This window comes from Drosophila bipectinata, chromosome 3R (genome assembly GCF_030179905.1).
Source record: "Drosophila bipectinata strain 14024-0381.07 chromosome 3R, DbipHiC1v2, whole genome shotgun sequence".
Lineage (NCBI taxonomy): Eukaryota > Metazoa > Arthropoda > Insecta > Diptera > Drosophilidae > Drosophila > Drosophila bipectinata.
The window spans coordinates 14231125-14246763 of record NC_091739.1 but is presented as its reverse complement, the minus strand read 5'-3'; the positions used below and the strand labels follow the sequence as shown (position 1 = coordinate 14246763).

At 42.4% G+C, this 15639-nt stretch overlaps 1 protein-coding gene across 12 annotated transcripts in view; it reads right to left on the bottom strand.

The window, feature by feature from the left end:
- The window catches only part of LOC122321574 (uncharacterized), a 90729-nt gene that overhangs the window by 33849 nt on the left and 41241 nt on the right, over nt 1-15639 (bottom strand). Inside the window, exon 3 of one of the 12 annotated variants that reach the window (XR_011443056.1) lies at nt 8681-8699. The exons of the other annotated variants lie outside the window; for them this stretch is intronic. The gene's annotated coding sequence lies outside the window, so the exon portion shown is untranslated. Of the gene's footprint in view, nt 1-8680; nt 8700-15639 lie in introns of those variants that run through there. 12 annotated transcript variants of the gene reach the window in all.

The window sequence follows — 15639 nt, the reverse complement described above, 5'->3', positions numbered from 1 at the left end:
CGGGATGGGGTCCTGGCTCCTGGGCTTCTGTCCTCGCAAAGTTAATGTAATTGCAGCTTAGTAATTGCCCGTGGGTGGGTTCATTTCTTCCAAATTGGAAGGCAATCAAGCGACGCACTTTTAATTACGCGTGCGGCGAATAAATTGTCAATCGAATTAAGACCAGAGTCTGGTCTGTTCCCCTTCCCCTGTCAAATTTCACTTGATGGCAGTGTCTACCTAGTCCGAGGAGAAAGTTTTCCGTCCTTTACCTGAATCAGGTGTCCAGCCGCGATCCGGCGAGCGAACGAGTTGCAAACGGAGACCCTTTCCCCGATGCGTAAAATTTGTTTTTAGCCAAACAAGACACCCAAGTTTTTTCAGCGTGACGGCGACAGCTATGGAAAACGCATATTTCTGCATTATTTTTTTTATGATATGCGGCATAAATGGATTTTGAAAATGCTGCCAAACAGGCAGCTGAGTCCCATTGTGCGCGCCCATCCCTTCTGGCCTTTCCGTTTTCATTTCCATTTCCTTTGAACCCCGTCTCGTCAGGTTGCCAGACAAAGGGTTGTCGGAGGATGACAATTGTTGCGATTCCCCGGCACTGGATCGTAAAAACAAGAGGCCGTAAATCAAAATCAGAGTTTCAACTGCGCGAAAAGTGAAAGTTACTGGCCATGCCCCCTTGTAAGATATCGTAACCCCCGGCTCCTGGCAAGCTGCCATATTGAAAATGGCCAACCCCATTCACCTGGTGCCATGGAATGAATGAAAAAAAAAATAAAACTCCCAAAAATAATTCAGAAGTGGAAGGCGGAAGGATGCGGTCGCTTCTGGGGTGGCTTTATTCCGGGCATGTAAATGTTTCGTTTAATCCTTGTAATGGCAGCAGTTGCTGTTGCTCCCAGGGAACTCGGGCAGCGCCTCCTTTGTTGCCCTCCGTGTTTTCCTTCATCAGATAAACCGCAACAAAAGGATCCCCGGCCAGTGCCGCCCATTTTGTTGTTTACCTATTTATGAAATGCGCTTTCTTTATTCCACTTAATCACAGGATGCCATTTATTTGGAAATGCCTTCAATTGAAAGTCCTCTTACCCTGCCCCTATCGAGGGCGTGTCCCAAGGAAACCGCTTTAAAAGATGGGAGAACATTTTCCCATTTGCTTCAAAAAATGGGAAACCTTTTTAATAAATTCCCAGTCTAAATAATTGCGAGAAGTACTTGAATAAATTCTACGGTTATTATCTGGGAGTGACTTGGAATTGGGTTTCTAAAATATATAATTTTGAAAAATAAAACACAAAACAAAAGATAACATGCCTCAAATTAAATACTAATACATTAAGAAACTATTTCTCCTATTGATAAATATCACTTTTAGTAATCATTTGCTTTAAATCTCCTTTCGTATAAACCTAATTAGACTTTTAGATTCGACTGTTGAATGCTTTGAATGTCAAGCTAGATATTTTAATAAAATTCATGCTTCCCGATCGAAAATGGAAGATAATGCCTCGAATCCGTTGGGGACTTTGTTCGAAGAAGTGGTTAAAACAGCCTGATTGATTTACTGCACTGTCCAAAGTGGCTGGGAGATAACCGAAATGGATGCGGTGCGACTTCCCAATGGCCAAAGTGCCAAGAGAAATATTAAAATTCAATGCATTCGAGGCGCTTCATAAATTTCTCGTTCCCAATCCCGATCCCGATACCGATGTCGATCCCCAGAGGAGCTGGGGGCATGCCACAGATCTGTTAACGTTAGCGGAACATGTGTTAATTTCAGAATCGTAAAAATTGTGCCACAAGATATGGCGACAGAGATTGAGTTCGGTTTTGGTTTTTGGGCTGGCATAAATATTTACCAGATTCGAATGGGGAATTCAACAAAACACAACCGAAGCCAAACAAAACCTCCGAGACAATGTAAATTATTTATTTATTTTTTGAAATTTTCAAGTCACGCTGCTCGGCGAAGATAAGAGGGGGTCGTCGATGTGTCATTGTCGTTGCTGGAATTCGGTTACTAAAATACGACCTGGAATATGAAAATGAGCCTGACCACCAGCAACAACAATGTCTACAAAATGGTTTTAAAAATATTGAAAAACTAGTTTTCCGTCGAATTACAGCTTCTCGATTGTGTTGGTGTCTGTTTCAGATTTCGGGCGAGGGCCACCACTCGAGTTTCAAGTGTTAGGGGATCGGAGTTGCAATTAGATCATAGACATCGCTCATTCTGGAGTGATTTGCCTTGGCGGGCATAGAGCCATTTCGAAACGAAGCAAAATGAAAAATGGTGCTATACGAGTGGCATATTTATGCCTATTCCGATGTCGGGAATATCAACGAGTCATGTCGAGTGCTCCAAGGCAACCAGAAAGGAGATGGAGTGAAGTTTTCTGGTCCCGAACCGAACCCGATAAATGCAGCAAAGTTTGCGTGTTGAATTTCAATGGCGGACGGACACATACAAGATCCCAGCAATAGGTGTCCAGGGAAAACGAGAGATGTGTAGATATATGGCCATATATCTCCGACTTTCGACTCTCTGATGTACTTATAACAAGAGTCAAGTGCGAGGGCGCATTGGATAGCTCATTGGATTGGAGGGGAGGCACTGCGTCGCCCATTTTAATGCGTTCCTTCGACAGGCAATCAAAATATGCCCGGAGATTTTTAAAATGTTTTAATTGAAGCCCCAAACACACACACCAGACAACATGTCTGTTTTTCGTTCTCGAGATGCAAAAGTGCCCAAAGACAATTAAAATTCTGAACGCATTCAATTTACTTGGAAGTCTTTATGCTATCTGTATATATTCAGAGTTTTTTTTTCCTTTCCAATCTTGAACTGTGCAAATGGCGACGGCAATACATTCGACGATAGATTCAGATATAACCATATTAGTGTGTACTTTCTGATACGTGCGAAATAAGGGCAAAAGGCAATCGGTTGGCCAAATAGTTTATGCAAGGAAGCGGAATCATAACCACGGGTTATGGTATTTTAATATGTGGGAAAAACATTTACGATGTTTTCTTTCTGGCGACTAGCTTGTAAAGATTGGTTGACACAAATAAAACACGGAGCCCCGAGCTCCGAGCTGGCTGGGAAAAGTTCTAAGAACATCGTTTGGCCAATAGTGGAGTCGTAAAGTTTTAAAACCCAAAACAGCTCAAAAGTTTCTTTGTCAACGTTGCTGGTTATAGCACTTTAAGGAGCGCATTATTCAAAATCAGTTCATAATATGAAAGAAACTGTGGCAACAAGATTTCAAATTCTATTTTAAATGATAACAACTCGCAGGGATTAAGTTGTTAATCCGATTAAAAGTTGATTGTTTATATAAGTTATGGGATATGAGACTATGAGACTTCGTTTCTAATAAAAAGTCTAAAATTTGTAACTTTATTTCTTTGACACGGCGGGGATTCAAGATTGAGAGCCCTAATATTTTCTTTTGTTTTTTTTGGGTGTAATTTTTATATCCCTATTTGTATTTAAATCATTTTTTAATGTGCCTTTAAAAATTATATTTTTAATAAGAAATATATATTCAAATGGGTGATATTGACCGATTTTATGAGAGTTTTAAATAAATATGACACACCTTATAAAAATAATGGGCACTGCCAGTGCCATTAGTCGAAAAAACAAGTGAAGCCATATTTGTTTTTAAAATACAAATTATAACAATTAAATAAGCATTTTTCAGACTTGGTCTGTCGTTTTGGAAATGGCTTATGAAATATAATTGGCCAATTTGTTGGGCTTCAATAACGTATAATGAGTATAAACATTCAATTTACGACCTGAGTCAGACTGACTCGAATGTGCATTATATTCCGGAGATAACGAATGCAAATGCAAAGCTGTCCTTTGGTGGAGTGCCCCGCCAACAGGTTCGCGATAAGACGGGGCCATTAAGAGGCACTTGTCGGCCCTCCCCCGGTGTCCCCCCTTAGTGTCGCCATAACATGTGAGGTTTATGCCGAAAATTGAAATTAATATTCCATTCGATGGCTCGATTAAAATGCGTTAAATAAAGCCAAGCCAATGGGGCGTAAACGTATGAATGTATTGGGCAGCTCTGGGCGTGGCAACTGAAATGCTGTAAAAGTCAACAACGGACTTAAATTGATTTAAAGTTTTCAGCCTCTCCAAAGCCGTTCAAATGCAAATTGGCTGGGCTGACGCTCGTTTACCGTTTTATTGCGAATATTAAACGAAATTAATGAAATTTTCTGCGCCATAATCCTTTGCAAAACGCATAAATTTGCTCATTAAGTGTGCGCAAATACTGTATGTATTCGTCCTTTAGGTAAGGAATATATACCACCGCCTGTCCGCCCACAGTACATATATTCATATTGATTTTTATCTCGCCGGCATCGAGGGATGTTGTTGCCAGGCCCAGGACCTATTACATGGTCGTATATGTGCAGAAAATAAGCTTGTTAGTAACTAAGCGACGCCCCAAAAGGCCAAGCTTTGAGCTGGCTTTTTCGAAAATTCTGCAAACTCGAAAAGGGAAAATTTATGATTAGAGGGGATACGATTTCTTTCAACTTCTGTATATAAAAAGGAAATTTAGTATTTTATACACAAGAATATAGGTATTTATATACTTTTTTTGTTATTTTCATATTAAATTGAATTATTTAAGAATTTAATCATTTAATAAATTTCCTTTCTTGGGGAGTTTTAGCTGATACCCAAACCATCTGCGCTGGCGCCCTCTTGTGCTACTCTTGCGCAGCTGCAGGTTCTCTCTATGCCCGCTAGGCGCACGACGCACCCATCATGGCTGCTGTCATGGTGTGCGTGTGCAGGAGAACAAGAGACGGATATACCATCGCAGCAGCCATCTTGCTCATGGCCACCGTTAATGGCCGACCAAAAGGAATCATGGCCTCGCACTCTGGTTTGTATCTATGTGAACGTTCTCGCTGCGTGTGTATGGGTGAAATGTATCTGCTGCGTTGATGTCGCATTTTGTGTCAACCCCTGAAAACCGAGACTCATGCGCAGTCGGCAGCTGCTCGAATATTTCCAACAGAACTGATTTTTTTTTTTTCGCTCTGGATACCAGTTTATTAGACTGCAGTTAAAACTTGTTCAGCTGCAATCTTTAATAGTGCTGCTGCCAAAAGCAGAATACGCTGCCGAAATGAAAATGCAAATTTCCGCTGTTTTCGTGGATAAACTTTGGATAAAGTCTCTGACTTATTTAAGCCGCTGGCTCCGATTCAGTTTTTTTTGGATAAAGAAACCCGATTTCAGCCATATGCGTGACACGTCCGTATAATGCTGTCGAAAATTGTCACATAAATCAATCATATTTATACAAACGCCCCTGATATCCGAACCGCCCGCTGCCAGTTGCTGACAATATGTTAATTAATGTGGCCCCTCATCCACTTTGTCTTTGTCTCTTGCCTTGGCTGGCCGTGCCACGATAAGCAGTTGCTGAAAACGTGTTTTGGCATTTGATTAGTTGCCAACATGGCCAGGCAGCAGCGACTGGAAGAAGAGCTGGGTATTCTGCCGGCTAACGACTGGCAGACATGTCATTGGTCGCCGGATGGCGAGCGTATCTCTAAAAAACACTCAAAGCTGGGGCTTCAAGCCATCACAGGTGTTAAATTCCGTCTGCAAGTGGGAAGCACAACTGGAATATTCAATTACGGAAAGACTAATAAAAAAATGTATAATGTTTTTCAAAAGCTACCCAACTTGTCACTCTTTTGAAAAGTTTGTCACAACTCTAGCAACTTGTTGTCTTGACATTGCTGCAAAATGCGGCATTAAGACAATAAAATGTCGCTAAAAAAGCAACAAAAAGGGGCACCAATTTCATTCATAAAAACGCAGCCACAAGACGGGTTTCTTTTTTTTCCCATGAAAGTGGGCGGATGATAAGTACTTGACTCGCGTGTTTACGAGGACCAGGCTTGTAGTCAGAAGAAAAAAACTAGATGCTTTATTTAAAGATCCAGTTTCGGATTGAGGAGCAGCCTCAGCTTCCGGCCGCTCTCGACGCGTCATTTAATGACCGCCATAATAATGCTTTATTTTTACTGTCGCATGTGTGTGAGCTGCTGGTGGTGTGGTGGTCGAGTGTGTGCGAAAGTGTGTCTAGGTGTCTGGCAGCCGTCTACCGCTGACCGTAAAATTTTAATACCCCCACTGAATGCTCAACTGCTCATCTGCTCCAGCGGCGGTCTAAATCAATCTGCGGCACCTTTACGGCCGTTTTATGGTCTACGGTACACTTTTCACCTTGACATTGACCAGGTCTCTCCTCCGGCTTTACGTCTCTGGCCAGCTCCTCCATCCTCCGCCGACCTGCCCCACTGATTCTGGTCTGTCTGTCTGAGAGTCTGACTGTCTGTCCCACATGGAAAGTGTCGTAAAACATTAAGTGAGTGATGAGCGAGCGTTGTGCGGTAAGCGGTAGCGGCACAAGAGGCGGTAGCGGGAGCATAATCCATCATAAACATTTTTATGGGCACTCGCATTTGGCCCACTCACCGCTCCACCGCCCCACAAGTCTACCACCATCGTTCTGCCGGCTTTTGTTGGCGGTAGTAAAATTCGTTAAATGCCCAACAAATTGTTTATTACAGCAGTTTGGCAATAAATGCTGCCATTAACTCATTTAAGGTGTTGCCACCGCACTTTTCTGTTTACCCACTTGTCGCTGATACTCCAGAGCGACTCAATTGCCATTGATGGAGGAGTGCCTTGTTTTTTTGGATATAAATGGGCAATTGAAAGTCGCGAACGGGCAGTAGAACGCGCAATATTGAAAGTGAAATGGGGGAATTTGTTTACAATTTTGGTTCTAGCCCAGAGGGGGAAGTCAAAGCTCTGAAATATTTATCATTTTAAAGCTATAAACAACATGGAAAGATGCCAATTCTTGGCTTGTTAATTTACGACCCTGACAGTTGCATTCATTAGCCATATAGTCGCTTAGAGAAGCTTTCTGGTCCCATCACCAAATGCCAAAAATATGAATATACATTTTCAGAGAGACGTGGGTGTGCGTCTCTGTGAGATACATAAATTCTGTACCGAATTTCTGTGTCGTTTGTCCGTAGCTGCTTAATCCCAGTGGAGCGATGGAATCCGAATCTGACCCATCTCACAATGGGCCTCATCGACTGGCAAGCCCCGGACCTTCCCATTATAAGGAAGTTGAATGGAGCCGGAGTCACATCCGCACTACAAAGATACACGCAATTTGGCAGGCTGGCTGGCCGCCCAAAACGAGATATCCCCGGACCCAGATACATTCACTACCAACCCATCCGACAAAAGAAGGGCGGGGCAGCCTCCTAAAGTATGCCTGTTTATTTATATCTGCGGCGATGTGTCACTGTCGTCTGTACCCACTCCCTTGGCCCCCTTCCGTGACCTACTTGCCAGATTTTTGGCTCACAAGTCGGATGTATCTTTGTATCTGGTATCTGTATCTGTGTGTTTATGGGCCAGCACATACAACTAATTGCGTCGTCGCCATCCGTGTCTTAGTCTCGTAATTAATTCTATTGGCTCTGATTGGACTAAATTAAAATGATGATCGCTGAGGCCGGGCCATGTCGAGTTCCTAGGCGATCGCGTCGATCGATAGACGAGCCAAGTGTAAATGCTAATGATGCTAATGATTCCATAGTACAGTGGATGAAATAGATAATTGTTAAACTCAAATTAAATAAGTTTAATGGATTTTTGAACTTTACAAAACTCCTGTATTTTAACCCAGGAAATGACTTTTCATTTTCCACATTACCAGTCTAGCCTATGCTATCTCTATTCCCCGTAAGTACTTTATTTATTTTTGCCTTGTTATCTTATGACTGTGCCCACTGTATAGCTGTGACGTCGGTGGCTCCACCAACTTCTAGGAGCCATGGAAAGACCGGCAAACAGACTAATGGCCCTGGAGCTTTGCCTTTGCCCTGGCGGCATAATTTCTGGCAGTTTTATCGAATTGTGGTTCTGGGTTCTGGTTCGAAACGAAACGGATCGGATCGTATCAGGTCGGGGCCTGGGTCTGGGGAGGAGGGCCCTCCTCAAGCACAAAAACTCATTTAAATTCAATTCGAATGTGACATTTTTGTGTTTTTCTTTTTATTTTCTCTGCCATGGCCCGGACTCTTGGCATTTTTGGGTCTTTGATAAATGTGGCAAAGCTGCCAGGGAGGCGATGGCAGGGGAATCGAGTCACTGAACGCTTAAATCGAATTCCGATTCCACCTTTTACAATCGTCGTTCAGACTTTTTGTTTTTCCTGTTTCTTGTCGTTGTTTTTCTTTCAACCGAATGTTGTTTGTTTGTTCTTTGTTAGCTTCCCATTGTTATCCAAAATGGCTGCATTATTTGTACAGACTTTTTTCAATTCTTTTCCCTTTTTGTTCGAACTTGGCCCGAACCGCTCAGGACGTGATTCATGTGAGTGTGCGGCTGTCGTTTATATTGATGGGGTGTATTTTATTTTATTTTCACTCCGAGCACACCAGGAGACTCTCGAGGAGTTGGAGCATTAGGGAAAAGCTGCTACGTTATCGTTTCTGTCTGATTGTTGGCCATTTTCATAAACACACTAAATAAAATTTATGCGATTCGCGCTTTTTATATGGCTAATACAGCTTACCCTGTTCATAATCAATTTTTTGTTATCGGCTAGACCTTATGTATTTACCTGAAAATAGAGACAAAATGTAAAGAAAATTATTAAACAAGACTATGATATTCTGGTTCTTATTTTGCATAATTCCCTCATAACTCCAGACATCATGAAGTCGTTGGGCAAAATCATAAAAAGCAGCTCATTACATTGTAAGTAATTATAATTGTAGTCGCTCCTTACAGCACAGGATCATAATATGCAAATGCAGCTGGAGTCCGACTATAAAAATCCATTAAACAGCGAGGTCCAGACGCATCCAAGCCCTCAACCCAAATCCTTTAGACATTTAATCTTCTGTATTCCCCACAGAAATAACAAGGAACTCAAGAAAAAAAACTCCTTGAAAAAAACCCCGAAAAAATTGAGGAAAAATATAAAATTTGTTCTGGCTGAGATTTGAAATCCGCCCGACCATCGGTCTGTAAAATGCAGAACTATGTCTGGATTCCTAATCCCAAACAGAAAAAAATGAAAGAAGACTCAGGGGAGTGGAAAGCAAGTCATTTTTATTTTTAATTCAATTAAGCCCAGCTCAGTGAATGGGAAAAATGCGGCAAAGGGGCTTGAACAAAGGGAAAGAGTTTAAATGAGACACCTGCATATCAGATAGTTATAATATCTTTTGCTAAAAGCACTTTAATGTCTTCAACAAAGAGCCCTAGACACGTAGATGCTAGAATCATAAATATTATATGAAATACTATTCCACTTAATGGGTTAGAATAACATGTCGGTCTTTTGGAAAAACAAATTAAACGAAATAGCCAAGCAGACGGGACAAAAAATCTGGCCAATAATGTCCGAAACTAATGCACTCTATTTCACCTTCTAGCCAAGAAAAAAAAAGGACCCAACCATGATGTGGAAAAATGGCAACAAATTTGCGACTGCCAGAGGCAACAAAGACGCAGAAGAAAAAAGATTCAACGCCAGACAAATTTTATATAAATAATTCATTGTTGTAACGTGCAAAGCTCGTCGAGAGTATTTCAGTTAATTAATGAAACGCATCCAGGGGCAAAGACAAAGCCAAGGACCGAGACTGAAACAACAACTCGAGCTGAAACAGAAACTGAGTTGGATACCAAAAAAAAAAAAAAAGGAAAAGAAACGGAGTCTGGCACCGAGACGCAATTGGCGCTCAATGGCCCCATGTTGGGGGAGGCCCCAGGACGAGATGAGGCTGGATGAAGGTTGAAGGAGCAGGAAAATTAATAACACACAGACGCAGGCAAAGCTCGAAATTCAAGCAAATGTTTAAGAACTTTTGGAGAAAAAAGAGCTACAAAAAATATTTAACAAAATTCGTTAGAATTTTTTTTAAATAAATATTTAATTATTTAAAAATATTTAATAATTTCATTCCTAAGTTTAGTAAATCTTTAATATATATTTAAATAAATATTATCCCAGATTTTTTCCCAGTGCAACAAGGCAGGCATTTTCCTCTATGGGCCAAAAAAAACAAAAAGAGGTTTTCGGCTGCGGGCAAAAGTGCAAACAAAGTGAGCTCCTGACCTGGCGATGTGGTGGTTGCAACTCCATTTCCACCACCATTAAACGTACCTCACACAGATACACCACCACATGCATATGTGTGTTCGCCATGGCCAAAGGTGGTTGCTTGGCAAGCGCCAAATAAGCCAAACGATATTCAAATTTTCTGCAAAAACTTTACGAAGCGCATCAACAGCAACAGGACTCTGCGGCTGGGGTGGGCTGTGGGTTGTGGGTGGATAATGGGTGGAGGGCGCTATGGGGGCGCGGCACGTCACGAATTGCGGCTTTGGCATTAGCTAATAGTCAGGCAGCGTCAACAGAAAAATGAAAAAGAAATTAAGGGCATACATGAAGAAAATTAAATACCCTTAAAGGATATTTAAAACGAACTCTTTCTGTGCCCAAAATTATGAAAAATCTTATCATCTTTTAATGTAGAAAATTATGAGATTTTTTCTCTTATAAAGTCGACTATTCCCTGTCAATGTTAGGGTATAATGAACCGTCCCACACTCTCCACCACCGCGCTATGTTCATTACACAAAATTTGCATTTAGACGCAAACAACACGACACCGGGATGGGGTGAACCTGGGGCGGGGCAAGGTGATGGGAGGTCCCCGGGAAAGGCAGCCCAAAAAGTGCACTTAACCATAACTCAAGCTCGTGACATCGCGAAATTCTACCATTAGTTTTTCCCGCCACATCTCCCCCGAAAACCAAAAAACTTCGGCTGCATACAAAATTTTGTGGCAGCAATCAAGAAATCGGGCTCATAAGAGCATCGTCGAGCATCTCTCCATTGTTCCATCGACATTATCTCATCATTATTATCGATTGATGGGAATGCGATGGGGCGCTGTGATTTAAGTTCTCCCCCTCGGAGCGCTTATTTATGAGGCAATCGTGGCATCAGGCCCGGGCAGTGGAATACGGGGAGATGCCACTTTGTGGCTAATAAACCCATCGAGTTCTAAATGCATTGCCTGCCAAGATTCAGACAGCTACTGACTGATTTGCGATCCATTGGAATGCAAATTGCAACCGAAGCCGGCCAGCAAAATGGCTTAATTAGAGCTTAATTTTCGATTCACCTGATTTTTATATGCTAATTAGGCTTTAATGATTTTAGCCGTACAGCTGTTGTTGGCGGCCAGAAATCTAATCAAGTTTATACCCAGGGCACCCTGTGGCGGCTTCTCCTATAAAAAAAATCAAAGAGAACCCCCAAAATTCTCTTTCGCTCTCTTAAATTCTCGGAAATACCTGGGGTGGGGGATTATTTTCGGGGGTAAAATAATGGCAGTAAGTCTAAGAAGGGGGATGGTTTGGTTTTGTTTTGTTTTTTTTTTATTAGAATTTATGGATTATGAATTTTTATGAATTGCTTAGGTAGGGGTCTAAAAATTAAAGATAGTTTAAAAAAATAATCTTAAATCTCTTTAATCTTACCCTTTTATTTACTTTCCTTCCACCTTATTTTCCCGAGAAATCAAATTGGATTTTGTGATGAAATGCTTGAATGGATTGAATGTCGCCTTCCATTGCAAACTTCGCATCGGAATCCTTTCAAGGAGCAGTGCCATTTTTCGATTCAATTATTCTGAATAGAGGAAAGTGAGGGAATGCCATTCAATGCTGGGGAGCTCAAACGTGCAATCAGTAAAGGAATTTCCCAGCAAGCCATTTTTGTAAACTGCAGGGAAACGTCTGCGAGAAATACTTGTAATCAAAATGGTCGTTACTCCCGGCCAGAAGGTGTGGATAATTCATCCCGCTGCAGTGCCGAGTGGCGAGTGCGTTGGCCCTGAAGGACCAGTCTGGACATTTCCCTCCGGCTGCCAAGGATAATCGAGGCTAGCACCCCCACCCGCAGCAAGCTCAATTGAACTTAATTCCAAGGCAAAACGAAACCAGAGGAGCGCAGCATCGAGAATCGGGCTCAAGTCAGGATCCGAGTTTGCAGAATCCCAGGCCAGAGGCAGGGACGTGTTCAATTTGCGCTCATGAATGTTTCAGCATATAGTTATTGGATTTAGTTTCGGCACTTGCCACTAAGCATTTCTGCAAAATTTTCTGCCAGCTTGCGGAGCGTGCACAAAATTCGCAAATAAGCCAAGTCTGAGACGACCGTTCTGGCCAAAAACTTTCATAAGGCATCAGGAGAGTGTGTGGTGTGTATATTTAATAAATATTTTATGCCGAAAGCGGAAAACTTTTGGATTTTGATTAACAAACTGAGTCCTCTCAGTGAAAAAGTTTTGAATATTCTTCAAATAAGACTGCTTCCGATCTTGCCAGTTCGTTGAACTCTCAATAAACTGATTCAAACAATTGCTCAGATACCTGATCCCAGATCCCAGACAAATTGGGTCAATCGATGACGATTCGATGGCCGTTTAAGATGGCCATGGCCATGAAGAGAGAGCCAGAGGCAGCAGCAGCTATACGCCATAAAAGCGACATAAAATTCCCTGAGACGACCTTGAGAAGCAGTAAAATTTTTAATGACTCTCACTTTTTACGGCCAACTCTCGTAGACCGTAAAACTGTGGAACTGTGACGGGCACACGCACACAGCTACAGATACTCTGCATGGAGCACACCAACAGATACAAGATACATCTTGAGGAAAAGAAAGCCTGAGTAGATCGCTCTGCTCTTTCGCCGCAAAACTGTGAATGAGCCCACTGTGCGGCCATAATACGAGGATTTAAACTGGCTCTGCCATGTGTGTGTGATTGCTGTTGTTGTTGTGTTTTTGCCAAACCCTTGCCTTGAGCCTGTGCCTTGCTGTTTTTTACGTTTTTTTATGGCTCGACCTTGTTTTATTGCCGCGGGCCGGGGCTGGGCCTGGAAGTGACATTGAACAGAGCCGAGGGCCCAACCCTTTTGTCTAACAAGGAACTCTCAACCCTTTGCAGGAAAATGAACTAACGATAATTGCACGCAGGTTGCGCCTAATTTAGTTTCAAGGTCTGCTGAAATTATCATTTCATACTTTACTGCAGCAATGTGGCAGAGGCATAGGCAGGCTACATTTCCTTAATTGGCCCTAAAAAACTGGAAATAATCACACTCAAGGCAGCGCCAAGAAAGGTGTTGGCATTGAGGTACAAGACTGGTTTTCATATAAGAAATGATCTGGTATCTAAGATATACTTTGTATTTAAAATCATAAAACTATAATTAGAAAAAGGGAAGATTAATGACAGCTTTTGTATAATTTGTTTGATTTTTAAACATAAAACACGTACTTAGTAAGCTCTTTGATGCAACCTCTACCTTAAAACCTCTTTTTAATTTCATTCATATGAGATATACTTTGTATTTGAAATCATAAAACTATAATTAGAAAAAGAGAAGATTACAGACACTTTTTGTATAGTTTGTTTGAAACATAAAACACGTACCCAGTACTACCAAGTACCAACCTCTTATTAATTAAGCCAGCCATATTTCATTACATCCGATTAAGCTGTCAGACACCTGTCTTTCGGGTTTCCTGTACCGTCCCACCCCATTGGCCTTCTGCATTTTCCGCTTTTCCTCCAATAGCTTCTGTCTGCCGATAAGAATGTTTGTTGAGACAACAAAATGTCGAAAAGTTTTAATGAGAAATGTCGCCAGTGCAGGCGGTACAGGCGATGTGGTATGGCTCCATTTCCGCAGCCCGCTCCCCAGACACTCGCTGGATATGGTTATCCAGTAGCCCCCATGTATACCCCTCCATTTCCATCTCCAGTCATCCATTCCGTTCATCCCATCGGCGTTTTGGCGAACTCGACAATTTTCGTTACGAGCCAGCATCTTGCCGAAATGAGAAAACTTTTGCCAACACCAAACGTGTCGACGCTCCCAAATGCAGACGCAGATGGAGTTGGCAAAATGGAGAAGCTGCCACGCCCTCCTTGCGCCCCTTACTTCATCCGCCCACCAGTAGTGGCCCAAAAGTAAATCTCTTTCGAGTGGCTGCAATCCCCGTGGACGTTGTAGGTGGCCCCCGCCTCAGACCCGCACTTCCATTATTTGCACAGCAGTTGCAACGAGTCCGGATAAGAATGCCGGACACGGACACGGCCAGTGAATCTGGGAATCTGGGCATCGTGTGCCCGGAATCGGGGAAGGAAGCCACCCGCATACCGGACTCGACCGGAACCGTATAGGCACTTATTCCTGCCCCGGGCCGTGGCTCTGACTTTTCCTTTATTTGTGCACAAGGCAACGATTCGGAAGAATGGCTTCGTTCCCATTCCGGATTGCTTTTGTTTTTATTTTTTTGGTCGAAGGGGAGGAAGTGTGGGAGTGGCAGGCAATGGAGATGAAAAGGAAGTCCCTACAGCCGGCTGTTTGGCTTTTCTTGATGGTAGACGTTGCATTTCACCCAAGTGACGTTTCACGACTTGGCACTGAGAAAAATTTGGGATTGTAGAACTTATACATTTTTATACCCAGGGGATCCCATCACGAAAATCGATCCAGAAATCGTTTAAGGTACTCCGCTTAAAAATCGGATGAGAATTGGAAAAGATATAGCCATCACTGTGGACCCTATAGGGGAAAACACCATTTTCAAGCGATCCCATCACGAAAAATTGACAAAAAACTTTAAAAATATTTTGTCTCAAGATTTTGATGGAGAATGGTGGAGAATCGACCCAGAAATCGTTTAAGGTACTCCGATTGAGAATCGGATGAGAATTCGGGAAGATATAGTCAACACTGTGGGCCATATAGGAAAAACCCCCATTTTCAAGGGATCAAATCCCAAAAATGGACCAAAAATTTAAAAAATATTTTGCCTCTTTTGTTCTTTTTGTATAAACTTTTTTTTCCAGTGCTCACCGAAAAGATATGCTTCGCATGGAAGTGCCCCAATTGCCGCGATGTTGACTTCTATTTCGGGGCTGAGGAACACACCTAAGTGTGCCCACAAAAACGAGGCAAACAAAACAAGCCAAATATGCCCGGCGAATATGAAAATATGATATTCCATTCGGCTCCGGCTGTCTCTGTTTGTTTTCGTGAATGTCATGGCCCAGAGACTAAATATAAATTGGCCAGGGACTGGGAACTGGGAACTACAGACTGGGTATCGAGCGCTGAGGCTTAAAGGTGACTAAACTTGGAGCACTTGAGGCGGCATTTCTTTTTAATTTGGCTGCCGAAAGTGTTGGCCAATATTTCGGGCCAAAAGTTTTTTATATCCCCAGCAGATTCCGCTCCGAACGTTCTCGGTAACATTTTGTCAGATTGTCTAATGAAATTCGTCACCTTCTCCCCAACTTAGCCGGCTGACTGCCTGCTGGCTGCCGTTCTGTTTCTGTTCTGGCCATATTGCGCAAAAACTTGGCCCGACAGAACTTTGGCTCGTTTAATTATTTCCGGTGTTGCGAGGGTGTTTGTGCCTGTGACTGTGCCTGTGTGTGGCTGATTCGACTTATCAAGTCGTT